Source organism: Bos indicus, chromosome X (genome assembly GCF_029378745.1).
Source record: "Bos indicus isolate NIAB-ARS_2022 breed Sahiwal x Tharparkar chromosome X, NIAB-ARS_B.indTharparkar_mat_pri_1.0, whole genome shotgun sequence".
Classification (NCBI taxonomy): Eukaryota; Metazoa; Chordata; class Mammalia; order Artiodactyla; family Bovidae; genus Bos; species Bos indicus.
In genome coordinates this window covers 137052859-137065270 of record NC_091789.1, presented here as the reverse complement: position 1 = coordinate 137065270, position 12412 = coordinate 137052859, and the positions used below count along the sequence as shown (strand labels likewise).

At 38.7% G+C, this 12412-nt stretch overlaps 1 pseudogene; it reads right to left on the bottom strand.

Moving 5' to 3' along the window:
* LOC109555043 (dual specificity protein phosphatase 18-like) overlaps nt 1-12412 on the bottom strand; it is a 226765-nt pseudogene that overhangs the window by 56384 nt on the left and 157969 nt on the right.

Sequence of the window (12412 nt, the reverse complement as noted above, 5' to 3'; positions counted from 1 at the left end):
AAAGAAGTCAAAAAAAATTAGAGCAGAAATAAATGAAAAAGAAACAGAGGGGACTATAACAAAAATCAACAAACCCAAAAGCTGATTCTTTGAGAAGATAAAATAAAACAGACAAACCATTAGCCAGTCTCATCAATAACAAAAGGGAGAAGAATCAAATCAATAAATTAGAAATTAAAATGGAGAAATCACAACACAGAAATAGAAAAAATCATAAGAGACTACTATGAGCAATTATGTCAATAAAATGGACAACTTTGAAAAAATGGACAAATTCTTAGAAAAGTATAACCTTCCAAAACTGAACCAGGAAGAAATAGAAAATCTTAACAGACCCATCACAAGCACAAAAATCGAAGCTGTAATCAAAAATCTTGCAACAAACAAAAGCCCAGGACTAGATGGCTTCACAGGTGAGGTCTACCAAAAATTTAGAGAAGAGCTAACACCTATCCTACTCAAACTCTTCTGGAAAATTGCATAGGAAGGTAAACTCCCAAACTCATTCTATGAAGCCACCATCACTCTAATAGCAAAACCAGACAAAGATGCCACACACAAAAAGAAAACTACAGGCCAATATCACTGATGAACATAGATGCAAAAATCCTCAACAAAATTATAGCAAACAGAATCCAACAACATATTAAAAAGATCATACATCATGACCAAGTGGGCTTTATCCCAGGGATGCAAGGATTCTTTAGTGTTCACAAAACAATCAATGTGATACTCATATTATCAAACTGAAAGATAAAAACCATATGATGATCTCAATAGATGCAGAGAAAGCCTTTGACAAAATTCAAAACCCATTTAAGATAAAAAAAAAAAAACCTCTCCATAAAGCAGGCATAGAAGGAACATACCTCAACATAATAAAAGCCATATATGACAAACCCACAGCAAACACTATCCTCAATGGTGAAAAATTGAAAGCATTTCCTCTAAAATCAGGAAAAAGATAAGGATGCCCATTCTCACCACTACTATTCAACATAGTTTTGGAAGTCCTAGTCATGGAAATCAGAGAAGAAAAAGAAATAAAAGGAATCCAGATCGGAAAAGAAGTAAAACTCTCACTGTCTGCAGATGCCATGATCTTCTACATAGAAAACCCTAAAGATGCAACCAGAAAATTACTAGAGCTAATCAATGAATATAGTAAAGTTGCAGGATATAAAATTAATACACAAAAATCCCTTGCAAAATCCCTTGCATGCCTATACACTAACAATGAGAAAACAGAAAGAGAAATTAAGGAAACATCCCATTCACCACTGCAACAAAAAGAATACTTAGGAATAAATCTACCTAAAGAAACAAAAGACCCATATATAGAAAACTATAAAACACTGATGAAAGAAATCAAAGATGACACAAATAAATGGAGAAATATGCCATGTTCATGGATGGGAAAAATCAATATAGTGAAAATGAGTTAACTACCCAATCTATAGATTCAACGCAATCCCTTATCAAGCTACCAATGGTATTTTTCACAGGACTAGAACAAATAACTTCAAAATTTTTATGCAAACACAAAAAACCTCAAATAGCCAAAGCAATCCTGAGAAAGAAAAATGGAACTGGAGGAATCAACCTGCCTGACTTCAGACTATACTACAAAGCTACATTCATCAAGACAGTATGGTACTGGCACAAAGACAGAAATATACATCAATGGAACAAAATAGAAAGCTCAGAGATAAATCCATGCACCTATGGACACTTTATCTTTGACAAAGGAGGCAAAAATATACAATGGAGGAACAAACAATCTCTTTAACAAGTGGTGCTGGGAAAACTAGTCAACCATCTGTAAAAGAATGAAACTACACAGGGCCCTGCGTAGACCATCATCTGGTGCCACAAATCAAAAGCTTCTGTGTTTAATGTTATCCTCTTGCTATGTATAAGTAAAGCAGATAATGTTTAGGCTAGGGACTCACTGAAGGGGACCTGTCTTGTCATTTGTGGGGGTAAACTATTCTATGAACATGTGCAAATGGCCCTAAATAAATCTACACTCTAAAACTTTATTGGTGTGAAATTAACTTCTTACTGACCAAATGCCTGTTTGGATGAGTTGGCTTGTTATAAACATTTTTGTTAAAGCTCGTAATTTTTAATATTTAATAGTGCAGTTCACAAACCAGTAGGCGGCCACATGAAAAGAATTACTGCATCTTTGTTAACCTCAGCAGGTATTTACTTTTTTCTTTTTTGCTTAGAGATTTGGTCATAATCTGGTTGTAATTTTGGCCCAAATTTCTTTATTCTGTTGAGCTAAACTGAATCATGGAAAGTAGTTCTCCTCACAACATGTAACAGCACTAAAGTACTAACTTGGTGATTCTACTGGATGCATGGTAGAGACTGCCTTGAAAGGTGTAGGCTTCGAACCAGTGCTGACCTTGCAGAGCGCTGTTGCAGCCCATAGTTGGCAGAGGAAGCCACTCGTGAACCTGGGGCCACTCACTCACAGGGCTGGTCAGGAGGCTGTTCTGAGAGTGGCCTTGCACCCTGGATTCAGGAGAGTGTGCACCATCTTATAACAGTGAATTGTAAAGCAGACCTGGGCTCCAGCATAACCCACTTTGTTAATGAAAAACGGTGAGGGTGGTGTATTGACAGACTGTGACTCTGTGCTGTCTTTAATTATGTCTCCTTCAGAACTTTGTTGCTTCTGGTATAATAAAGTATGGAAGAATGTTACTTTTACTCTAGGGCCCGGGAGAACTTCCTCTCCTAGAGTAGCTTGCAACTGTACATGCGATGTGGAGCAGGTATGATGGACGACACGGGAAGCCGCGCTGAGCACCCTGGAAGTGACTGTCCTTCACATCACAGGCATAACACTGAGCACCTAGAGACCCACAAACGGTGGAATTTAGAAGTAGCAGTACTGGCTTTATGTAATAAAGGAAGCATTTTTAACTTCAAAAAAAAAAAAAAAAAAAGAATGAAACTAGAACACTTTCTAACACCATACACAAAAATAAACTCAAAATGGATTAAAGACCTAAATGTAAAACCAGAAACTATAAAACTCTTAGAGGAAAACATAGGCAGAACACTCTCTGACATAAGCACAGCAAGATCCTCTATGACCCACCCACCTCCCAGAGTAATGGAAATAAAAGAAAAAAATAAACAAATGGGACCTAACTAAACTTAAAAGCTTTTGCACGATGAAGGAAACTATAAGCAAGGTGAAAAGGCAGCCTTCAGAATGGGAGAAAATAATAGCAAATGAAGCAACTGACAAAGAATCTCAAAAATATATAAGCAGCTCATGCAGCTCAATACCAGAAAAGTAAACAACCCAGTCAAAAAATGGGCCAAAGAGCTCAACAGACATTTCTCCAAAGAAGACATACAGATGGCTAACAAACAGATGAAAAGATGTTCAACATCACTCATTATCAGAGATACTCAAATCAAAACCACAATGAGGTACCATCTCATGCTGGTCAGGATGGCTGCCATCAAAAAGTCTACAAACAATAAATGCTGGAGAGGGTGTGGAGAAAAGGGAACCCTCTTACACTGTTGGTGGGAATGCAAAGTAGTACAGCCACTATGCAGAACAGTGTGGAGATTCCTTTAAAAACTGGAAATAGAACTACCATACAACCCAGCAATCCCACTGCTGGCATATACACTGAGGAAACCAGAATTGAAAGAGACACATGTACCCCAGTGTTCACTGCAGCACTGTTTACAATAGTTAGGACATGGAAGCAACCTAGATATCCATCAGCAGACGAATGGATAAGCAAGTTGTGGTACATATACACAATGGAATATTACTCAGCATAAAAAAGAATGCATTTGGATCAGTTCTAAAGAGGTGGATGAAACTGAAGCCTATTATACAGAGTGAAGTAAGTCAGAAAGAGAAACACTAATACAGTATATTAATGCATATATATGGAATTTAGAAAGACAGTAACGATGACCCTATATGCAAGACAGCAAAAGAGACACAGATGTAAAGAACAGACTTTTGAACTATGTGGGAGAAGGCGAGGGTGGGATGATATGAGAGAATAGCACTGAAACATGTATACTAGCATATGTAAAACAGATGTCCAGTGCAAGTTTGATGCATGAAGCAGGGCACTCAAAGCTGGTGCTCTGGAACAACCCAAAGGGACTGAAAGGTTGTCGCTGACCCACGAAAAGACTCCGGGATTCTTGGCCTCCGGAGGAGAAGAATTCAATCCGGGGCCAGAGATGAGGCTTGATTGCTCAGAGCTTTTGTGTAATAAAGTTTTATTAAAGTATAAAGGAGATAGAGAAAGCTTCTGACACAGGCATCAGAAGGGGGCAGAAAGAATACCCCCCTGCTAGTCTTCAGCTGGATGTTATATAGTCACTAGCAGTCTGTTAATGAAAGAAAGGAATGTCTTAAAACTCAGAATGGCACCAGGCCCCTCATCCATAAGATGTATTTTGGGATAATCTCAGCACCAGACAATTCATCCAGGGCCATAAAATGATTGACTTGAATCTTATATATGGGCAGATTACCATACAAATAGTTTCGTTTACATAGATTAGGGGAACAATATCTGAGTATAACATAATGGTTTGTCAAGTAGGTTCTGAGCCTACTAGGCAAACCGACTTGAAGACAGAGTCTGGGGTAAATGCATAGTACATTAACATAGCTTAAGACAAACATTTCCATAAGAAAAATGCATTGGTTAACTCAAGGTTTGAGAATAGTTAACTTCAGGTGAGACCAGGTGTCATTATGGCAACACAGTATTTTAAGAGAAACCTTTGAAATTTGTATAGAGAAGGAAAAAAATTTCGCTAGTTAGTTTCCTCCTGCCGCTTAAGAGAGATAAAAATGTCTGACACTTGCAGCCTATTTCCTCTGTTTGGAGACCCCTGGCCTTCGTGCCTGTTACCCTCTCAGGATAGGGTGGGGAGAGAGGTGGAAGAGGGGTTCAGGATGGTGGGACACATGTACACCAGTGGCTGATTCATGTCAATGTATGGCAAAAACCACCACGATATTGTAAATCAATTAGCCTCCAATTACAATAAATTAATTTTTTTAAAAAACCTATGGGAAAAAATAAGTTCTTAGAATTGGTTTGCTGCATACACTACTCATGATCTGATCATACTCAAACAAGCAGCAGTATTCTACCAATCAAAATAGAAGTTGTAGCTATCAAAATTTCAATTATGTGTCTATAAATACACAAAGTAACTGAATTACAAAATTTTTGTGACAGAGTGTTGAATGAGAAAAATAATAGCAATCATCATGGCAATACATGCTTTCTTTCTTTGCTACCCTCATTCACCAGATTTCAGAACTGTTGGAGCTTTTAAGTCTTCCCATGGCATAGGATTTTTGCAAGTGTGCACAGAGCTCTCTAAATTATGGTTACATTTTTTCCAAAATCTATTGAAAATCTTTAGTTAAGTATTCAACAGATGGAGAACAAAAATATCTGGCTTTCAACAAACTGTAGTGATTGAAACAAAGACTGTAAACAGAAGTCATTAAAACATATCCATACAAATGCAAGAGAGAAAACAAATGAAATAGATGATGAGACCTCAGATCATGCATATGATTTAATTTTGAGTCTGTTATTGTATTTGGGGTATCTTGCTTAGGAAGAAGCTTTAGATAGCACTCCTATCATTAATTGGGTAAATCAATATATTCTTCACTAAATGAATTCAAATTGATGAATGTTATTATTTTGCACCTAAATTTCATGACATCCAAAAGAATCATTAAAAGAGACAATTTGGAAGGGGGGTAAGTTTTGTCTATAAAATATTTGTTGAAGATACCTGGAAGCAAAATAATAATACCTGTTTAAAACAAAACTACACGGGCGTAAATACTTATACATTTTAATATCCATAAACATAGAGTCTGGCATTGGAGTATAAAATGAAGCAGGGCAAAGGCTAACAGAGTTTTGCCAAGAGAACAAACTGGTCATAGCAAACACCCTCTTCCAACAACACAGGAGATGACTCTACATGTGGGCATCACCAGACGGTCAATACCAAAATCAGATTGATTATATTCTTTGCAGCCAAAGATGGAGAAGCTCTATACAGTCAGCAAAAAAACAAGACCAGGAGCTGACTGTGGTTCAGACCATGAATTCCTCATTGCAAAATTCAGACTTAAATTGAAGAAAGTAGGAAAACCACTAGGCCATAAAGGTATGACCTAAATCAAATCCCTTACAATTATACAATGAAAGTGATAAATAGATTCAGGAGATTAGATCTGATAGACAGAATGCCTGAAGAACTATGGACAGAAGTACTTGACATTGTACAGGAGGTGGTGATCAAAACCATCCCCAAAAAAAGAAATACAAAAAGGCAAAATGGCTGTCTGAAGAGGCCTTACAAATAGCTGAGAAAAGAAGTGAAAGGCAAAGGAGAAAAGGAAAGATATAGGCATCTGAATGCAGAGTTCTTTAAAGAATAGCAAGGAGACATAAGAAAGCCTTCCTAAGTGAACAATGCAAAGAAATAGAGGGAAACAATAGAATGGGAAAGACTAGAGATCTCTTCAAGAAAATTAGAGATACCAAGGGAATATTTCATGCAAAGATGGGCACAATAAAGGACAGAAATGGTATGGACCTAACAGAAGCAGATTTATTAAGAAGAGATGGCAAAAATACACAGTAGTACTATACAAACCCAGATAACCACAATGGTATGATCACTCACCTAGAGCCAGATATCTTGGAGTGTGAATCAAGTCGTCTTAGGAAGCATCACTATGAAAAAAGCTAGTGGAGGTGATGGAATTCCAGCTGAGCTATTTCAAATCCTAAAGGATGATGCCGTTAAAGTGCTGCACTCAATATGCCAGCAAATATGGAAAACACAGCAGTGGCCACAGGACTGGAAAAGATCAGTTTTCATTCCAATCCCAAAGAAGGGCAATGCCAAAGAATGTTCAAACTGCCACACAATTGCATTCATTTTACCCACTAGCAAAGTAATGCTCAAAATTCTCCAAGTTAGGCTTCAACAATACATGAATTGAGAAATTCCAGATGTTCAAGCTGGTTTTAGAAAAGGCAGAGAAACCAGAGATCAAATTGCCAATATCTTTTGGATCATAGACAAGCAAGGGAGTTGCCAAAAAAATCTCTCTCTGCTGTATTGACTACGCCAAAGCCTTTGACTGTGTGGATCACAACAAAGTGTGGAAGATTCTTCAATAGATGGGAATACCAGACCAACTTACCTGCCTCCTGAAAAACTTGTATGCAGGTCAAGAAGCAACAGTCAAAACTGGACATGAACAACAGGCTGATTCAAAATTGGGAAAGGAGTACATCAAGGCTGTATATTGTCACCCTGCTTATCTAACTTATATGCAGACTACATCATGTGAAAAGCCAGGCTGTACAAAGCACAAACTAGAATCAAGATTGCTGCAAGAAATATCAATAACCTCAGATATGCAGATGACAACAACTTAATGGCAGAGAGCAAAGAGGAACTAAAGAGCCTCTTTATGAAGATGAAAGGAGAGAGTGAAAAAGCTGGCTTAAAACTCCACATTCAAAAAACGAAGATCATGGCATCCAGTCCCATCACTTCATGTTAAACAGATGGGGAAACAATGGAAACAGTGACAGACTTTATTTTCTTGGGCTCTAAAATCACTGCAGATGGTGACTGCAGCCATGAAATTAAAAGACACTTGCTTCTTGCAAGAAAAGTTATGACCAACCTAGATGGCATATTAAAAAACAGACACATTACTTTATCGACAAAGGTCAGTATAGTCAAACTATAGTTTTTCCAGTAGTCATGTATGGTTGTGAGAGTTGGACCATAAGGAAGGCTGAGTGCTGAAGAAAGGATGCTTTTGAGCTGTGGTGTTGGAGAAGACTCTTGAGAGTCCTTTGGACTGCAAGGAGATCCAACCAGTCCATCCTAAAGGAGATCAGTCCTGGGTGTTCATTGGAAGGACTGATGCTGAGGCTGGAGCTCCAATACTTTGGCCACCTGATGCAAAGAACTGACTCATTTGAAAAGACCCTGATGCTGGGAAAGATTGAAGGCAGGAGGAGAAGGAAACAACAGAGGACGAGATGGTTGGATGGCTTCACTGACTCAATGGACATGAGTTTGAGCAAGCTCTGGGAGATGGTGAAAGACAGGGAAGCCTGGCATGCTGCAGTTCATGGGGTCACAAAGAGTTGCACATGACCGAGCGACTGAACAACAACATTAAGCACAGAGATGAGAAGATCTGCCATTAGCAGAATTTGTTCAGAATCTATAAAGAGGGTAAATTTGTAACTAAAAATATTATGGTCTAAAGATAGTTGATTGGTGTGTCAACAATTTCAAATTATCAACCACAAAAATGCAACTTTAAAGAAAATTACAATTTTATTAAAAATGATTAAAAACAATAAAATCATATTAAAAGACATTCTTTAGATAAACATCACTGACACACTGTCAGTTGAAGAAAGACAGCTAGGAACCTAGTAAAAATATATAAATTACAAATATTAAACTATTTATATACCTGAAAATAATGTTATATGTCAGTTATACCTCAATTTTTTAATGTGTAAATATGTACAAGAATTTCTCTGCTTCTGTTATTTTTTCTTTTTTTTATTTTTTAATTTAAATTTATTTATTTTAATTGGAGGCTAATTCAATGTAAAAATGTTTACATTTTACTGTAATATATACACACATGTATTACTTTTAGTTTTGAAAGATTTTATTCCTAATCAAACTATTTTTAGATCCATTGGTATAATAAAACCAAATCATTTGTCAGTAAATAAATATTTATTTTAGACCTTCCCCCTTTCGCATTAGTCCTGGTTTGGACTAAAGTTATATTGTGACTGTAGTTATAAATGTATGATTTATACTCCCACAGGGCTGTCTAATGCAATTGTATTAAAATAGCCATCATAAGAGAGGCTGAAGAGATGCTCAATTTCCACTCAGCACAAAAGATCTTTTTTATTTTCCCCTATCTTTTTTGCCTGATAGCTTTGGGGAACAAGATTTGATGTTAGATCATCCTGCTGGTTAAATTTCTCATTCCCTCCTACTATATTCCATCTTTATGATGCTCAAGGAAGATTTCTCACTCTAGAGTCCTCAAGGGTTCTTTTTGTAAAGGTTAGGATATTTGCCCTGGGCCAGCACAGTGCCCCTTTCCCGAGTGGTCACAGCCCACATAGCCCACTCAATCTTATTTGGATCAAATCCTAAATCAGAAAAGTCAGCTGGAGAAAGCCAGTAGCTATTCCCATATAGCCCTCCTTTCTTTCTCTTCCCTCTCCCCACAGTCACCACTTTTAATAAGCTACCATAGTAAGTAAAAAAGCAATAAAACCCTTTGTCACTAAATTATGAATAGGTAAGTGTCCTTCTTGGAGAAGGCAATGGCACCCCACTCCAGTACTCTTGCCTGGAAAATCCCATGGGCGGATGAGCCTGGTAGGCTGCAGTCCATGGGGTTGCTAAGAGTCGGACACGACTGAGCAATTTCACTTTCACTTTTCACTTTCATGCACTGGAGAAGGAAATGGCAACCCACTCCAGTGTTCTTGCCTGGAGAATCCCAGGGACGGGGGAGCCTGGTGGGCTGCCGTCTATGGGGTCACACAGAGTTGGACACGACTGAAGTGACTTAGCAGCTTAGCAGCAAGTGTCCTCCTTTATTAATGAATGTGCTTTAAATGGAAACATTTTATAGTCTGGTTATTGTTTTTGTTGGCTTTTATTGCAGCCCCACTTCAATTACTTCCTAGCATGTTGCGTAATGTTTTGAAAATGGATTGGCTCAGATCACTACAATGGGAGAGGTCCAGCATGCCTTCACACTTCTGTTGTCTCTATTTTCAAGATTGTAATGATCATCACAATTTCCATTCCTGTTGCTTGTTCCACATTTTTGTTGCTTCTGTTTTAGAATGTTATTCTCTATCTTGTACATGAGTTAGGGAATGCTAGTTGCCCAGAAATCTCAGGGGTTTAAACCATCAAAGCTGATTGCTGTTGCAAATCAAGCCCAGTTGGCTGGAGACTGGGGATATGTGGTGGGTCTCTGCTCCACAAAGTATCCCAGAAACTCAGGCTGACTAAGACTTTGCTGTCTTCACGGACCACATGGAAAGTTGTAATGAGTCAAACCTAACTGACTAACTGATGGGCATCTGGTTTCATCACTTCATGGCAAATAGATGGGGAAACAAAATCACTGCAGATGGTGACTGTGGCCATGAAATTAAAAACGCTTCTTGGAAAAAAAAGTTATGAAAAACTTAGACAGCATATTAAAAAGCAGAGACATTACTTTATCAACAAAGGTCCATCTAATCAAAGCTATGGTTTTTCCAGTAGTCATGTATGGATGTGAGAGTTGGACCATAAAGAAGGCTGAGCGCCAAGTAATTGATGCTTTTGAACTGTGGTGTTGGAGAAGACTCTTGAGAGTCCCTTGGAGATCTAGCCAGTCAATCCTAAAGGAAATCAATCTTGAATATTCATTGGAATGATTGATGCTGAGGCTGAAGCTCCAATACTTTGGCCACCTGATGTAAAGAACTGACTCATTGGAAAAGACCCTGATGCCAGGAAAGATTGAAGGCAGGAGGAAAAGGGGACAACAAAGGAAGAGATGGTTGGATAGCATCACTGACTCAATGAACATGAATTTGAGCAAGCTCCGGGAGATGGTGAAGGACAAGGAGGCCTGGTGTGCTGCAGTCCATGAGATCACAAAGAATGGACGTGACTGAGCAACTGAACAAGAAAAACAAACCTAAAAGTGACCTACATAGCTTCCACCTACATTCCACAGACCAGTGCTCAGTCACACTTAAGTATCTAACATCAAGGGAAGCTAGGTAATGTAGTCCAGCTGTGGGCCTGAGTGTTACGTCACTGAGTCGTGTCTGACTCTTTGTGACCCCATGGACTGTAGCCCACCAGGCTCCTCCGTCTATGGGATTCTCCAGTCAAGAATACTGGAATGGGTATTCCCTCTCCAGGAGATTCCATTCCCTTTCCAGGGGATCTCCCCAACTCAAGGATTGAACCCAGGTCTCCTACATTGCAGGTAGATTCTTTACTGGCTGAGCCAACAGGAAGCTGTGGGACCTCAGAGGAAAGAAAACAAGTGTAGCCAGCAACCCACTAGCATTGGCCACAAACTAATTAGACCCAGTTACTGTAGTCATTAGAACCTCAGAATAGGCTAAAGGAACACTTTCTGAAGAAAAAAAACCTTAAAGTATAAGCTCACTGCCAAATGTACATTATGAAAGTGAAAGTGAAGTCATTCAGTTGTGTCCGACTCTTTGTGACCCCGTGGACTGTAGCCTACCAAGCTCCTCCATCCATGGGATTCTTCAGGCAAAAATACTGGAGCCGGTTGCCATTTCCTTTTCCAGGAGATCTTCCTGACCCAGGGATCGAACCCGGGTTTCCTGCATTGGAGGCAGATGCTTTAACCTCTGAGCCACCAGGGAAAGTTCTTGTTAAATGATGAAAACTGCCTTTTAATTAATAGGGGAATTGGTAATTTGTTTTAAGAAGTAGTAACATAACTTGTTTCGGAGAAGGCAAATGGCAACCCACTCCAGTGTTCTTGCCTGGAGAATCCCAGGGACGAGGGAGCCTGGTGGGCTGCCATCTCTGGGGTCGCACAGAGTCGGACACGACTGAAGCGACTTAGCAGCAGCAGCAGCAGCAACATAACTTGTCTAGGGACTGAAAAAGTTTGTCTCTGAGAGAATGTGCAATTCAAATCGATTCCGCTTTGTCTTACTCCTTTTGAGTATTTATTTGACTGCCCATACACTCTGATTGCCCATTTGAAAATAACTGGCAAAGTTACCACAAACTACTGTGAGCCAGAATCCCTGAGAAGAAATGGAGTATCCCTCATAGTCAACAAGAAAGTCCGAAATGCAGTACTTGGGTGCAGTCTCAAAAATGACACAATGATCTTGGTTTCCAAAGCAAACCATTCAATAACACAGTAATCCAAGTCCATGCCCCAACCACTGATGGAGAAGCTGAAGTTGTAAGTTGTTTTCATAACTTTTATTTGTACATGCTGCACCAATAGCCAGTTCACATATTCATTTATTTTTTCCAGCTGTAGTGAGGTGTAATTAACAAAAAACTGTAATATATCTGTAGTGTACAATGTGATGATTTGATGTATACATATACTGTGAAATGATTAACATGATCAAGTTCATTAATACATCTATCACCTTTCACGGTTACTTCCCCCCCCCACCTTTTTTCTTAAGAATGATAAGATCTATTCTCTTAGCAGAGTTCAAGTATACAATACAGAATTATTAACTGTAGTCATCATGATCCTCAGAAT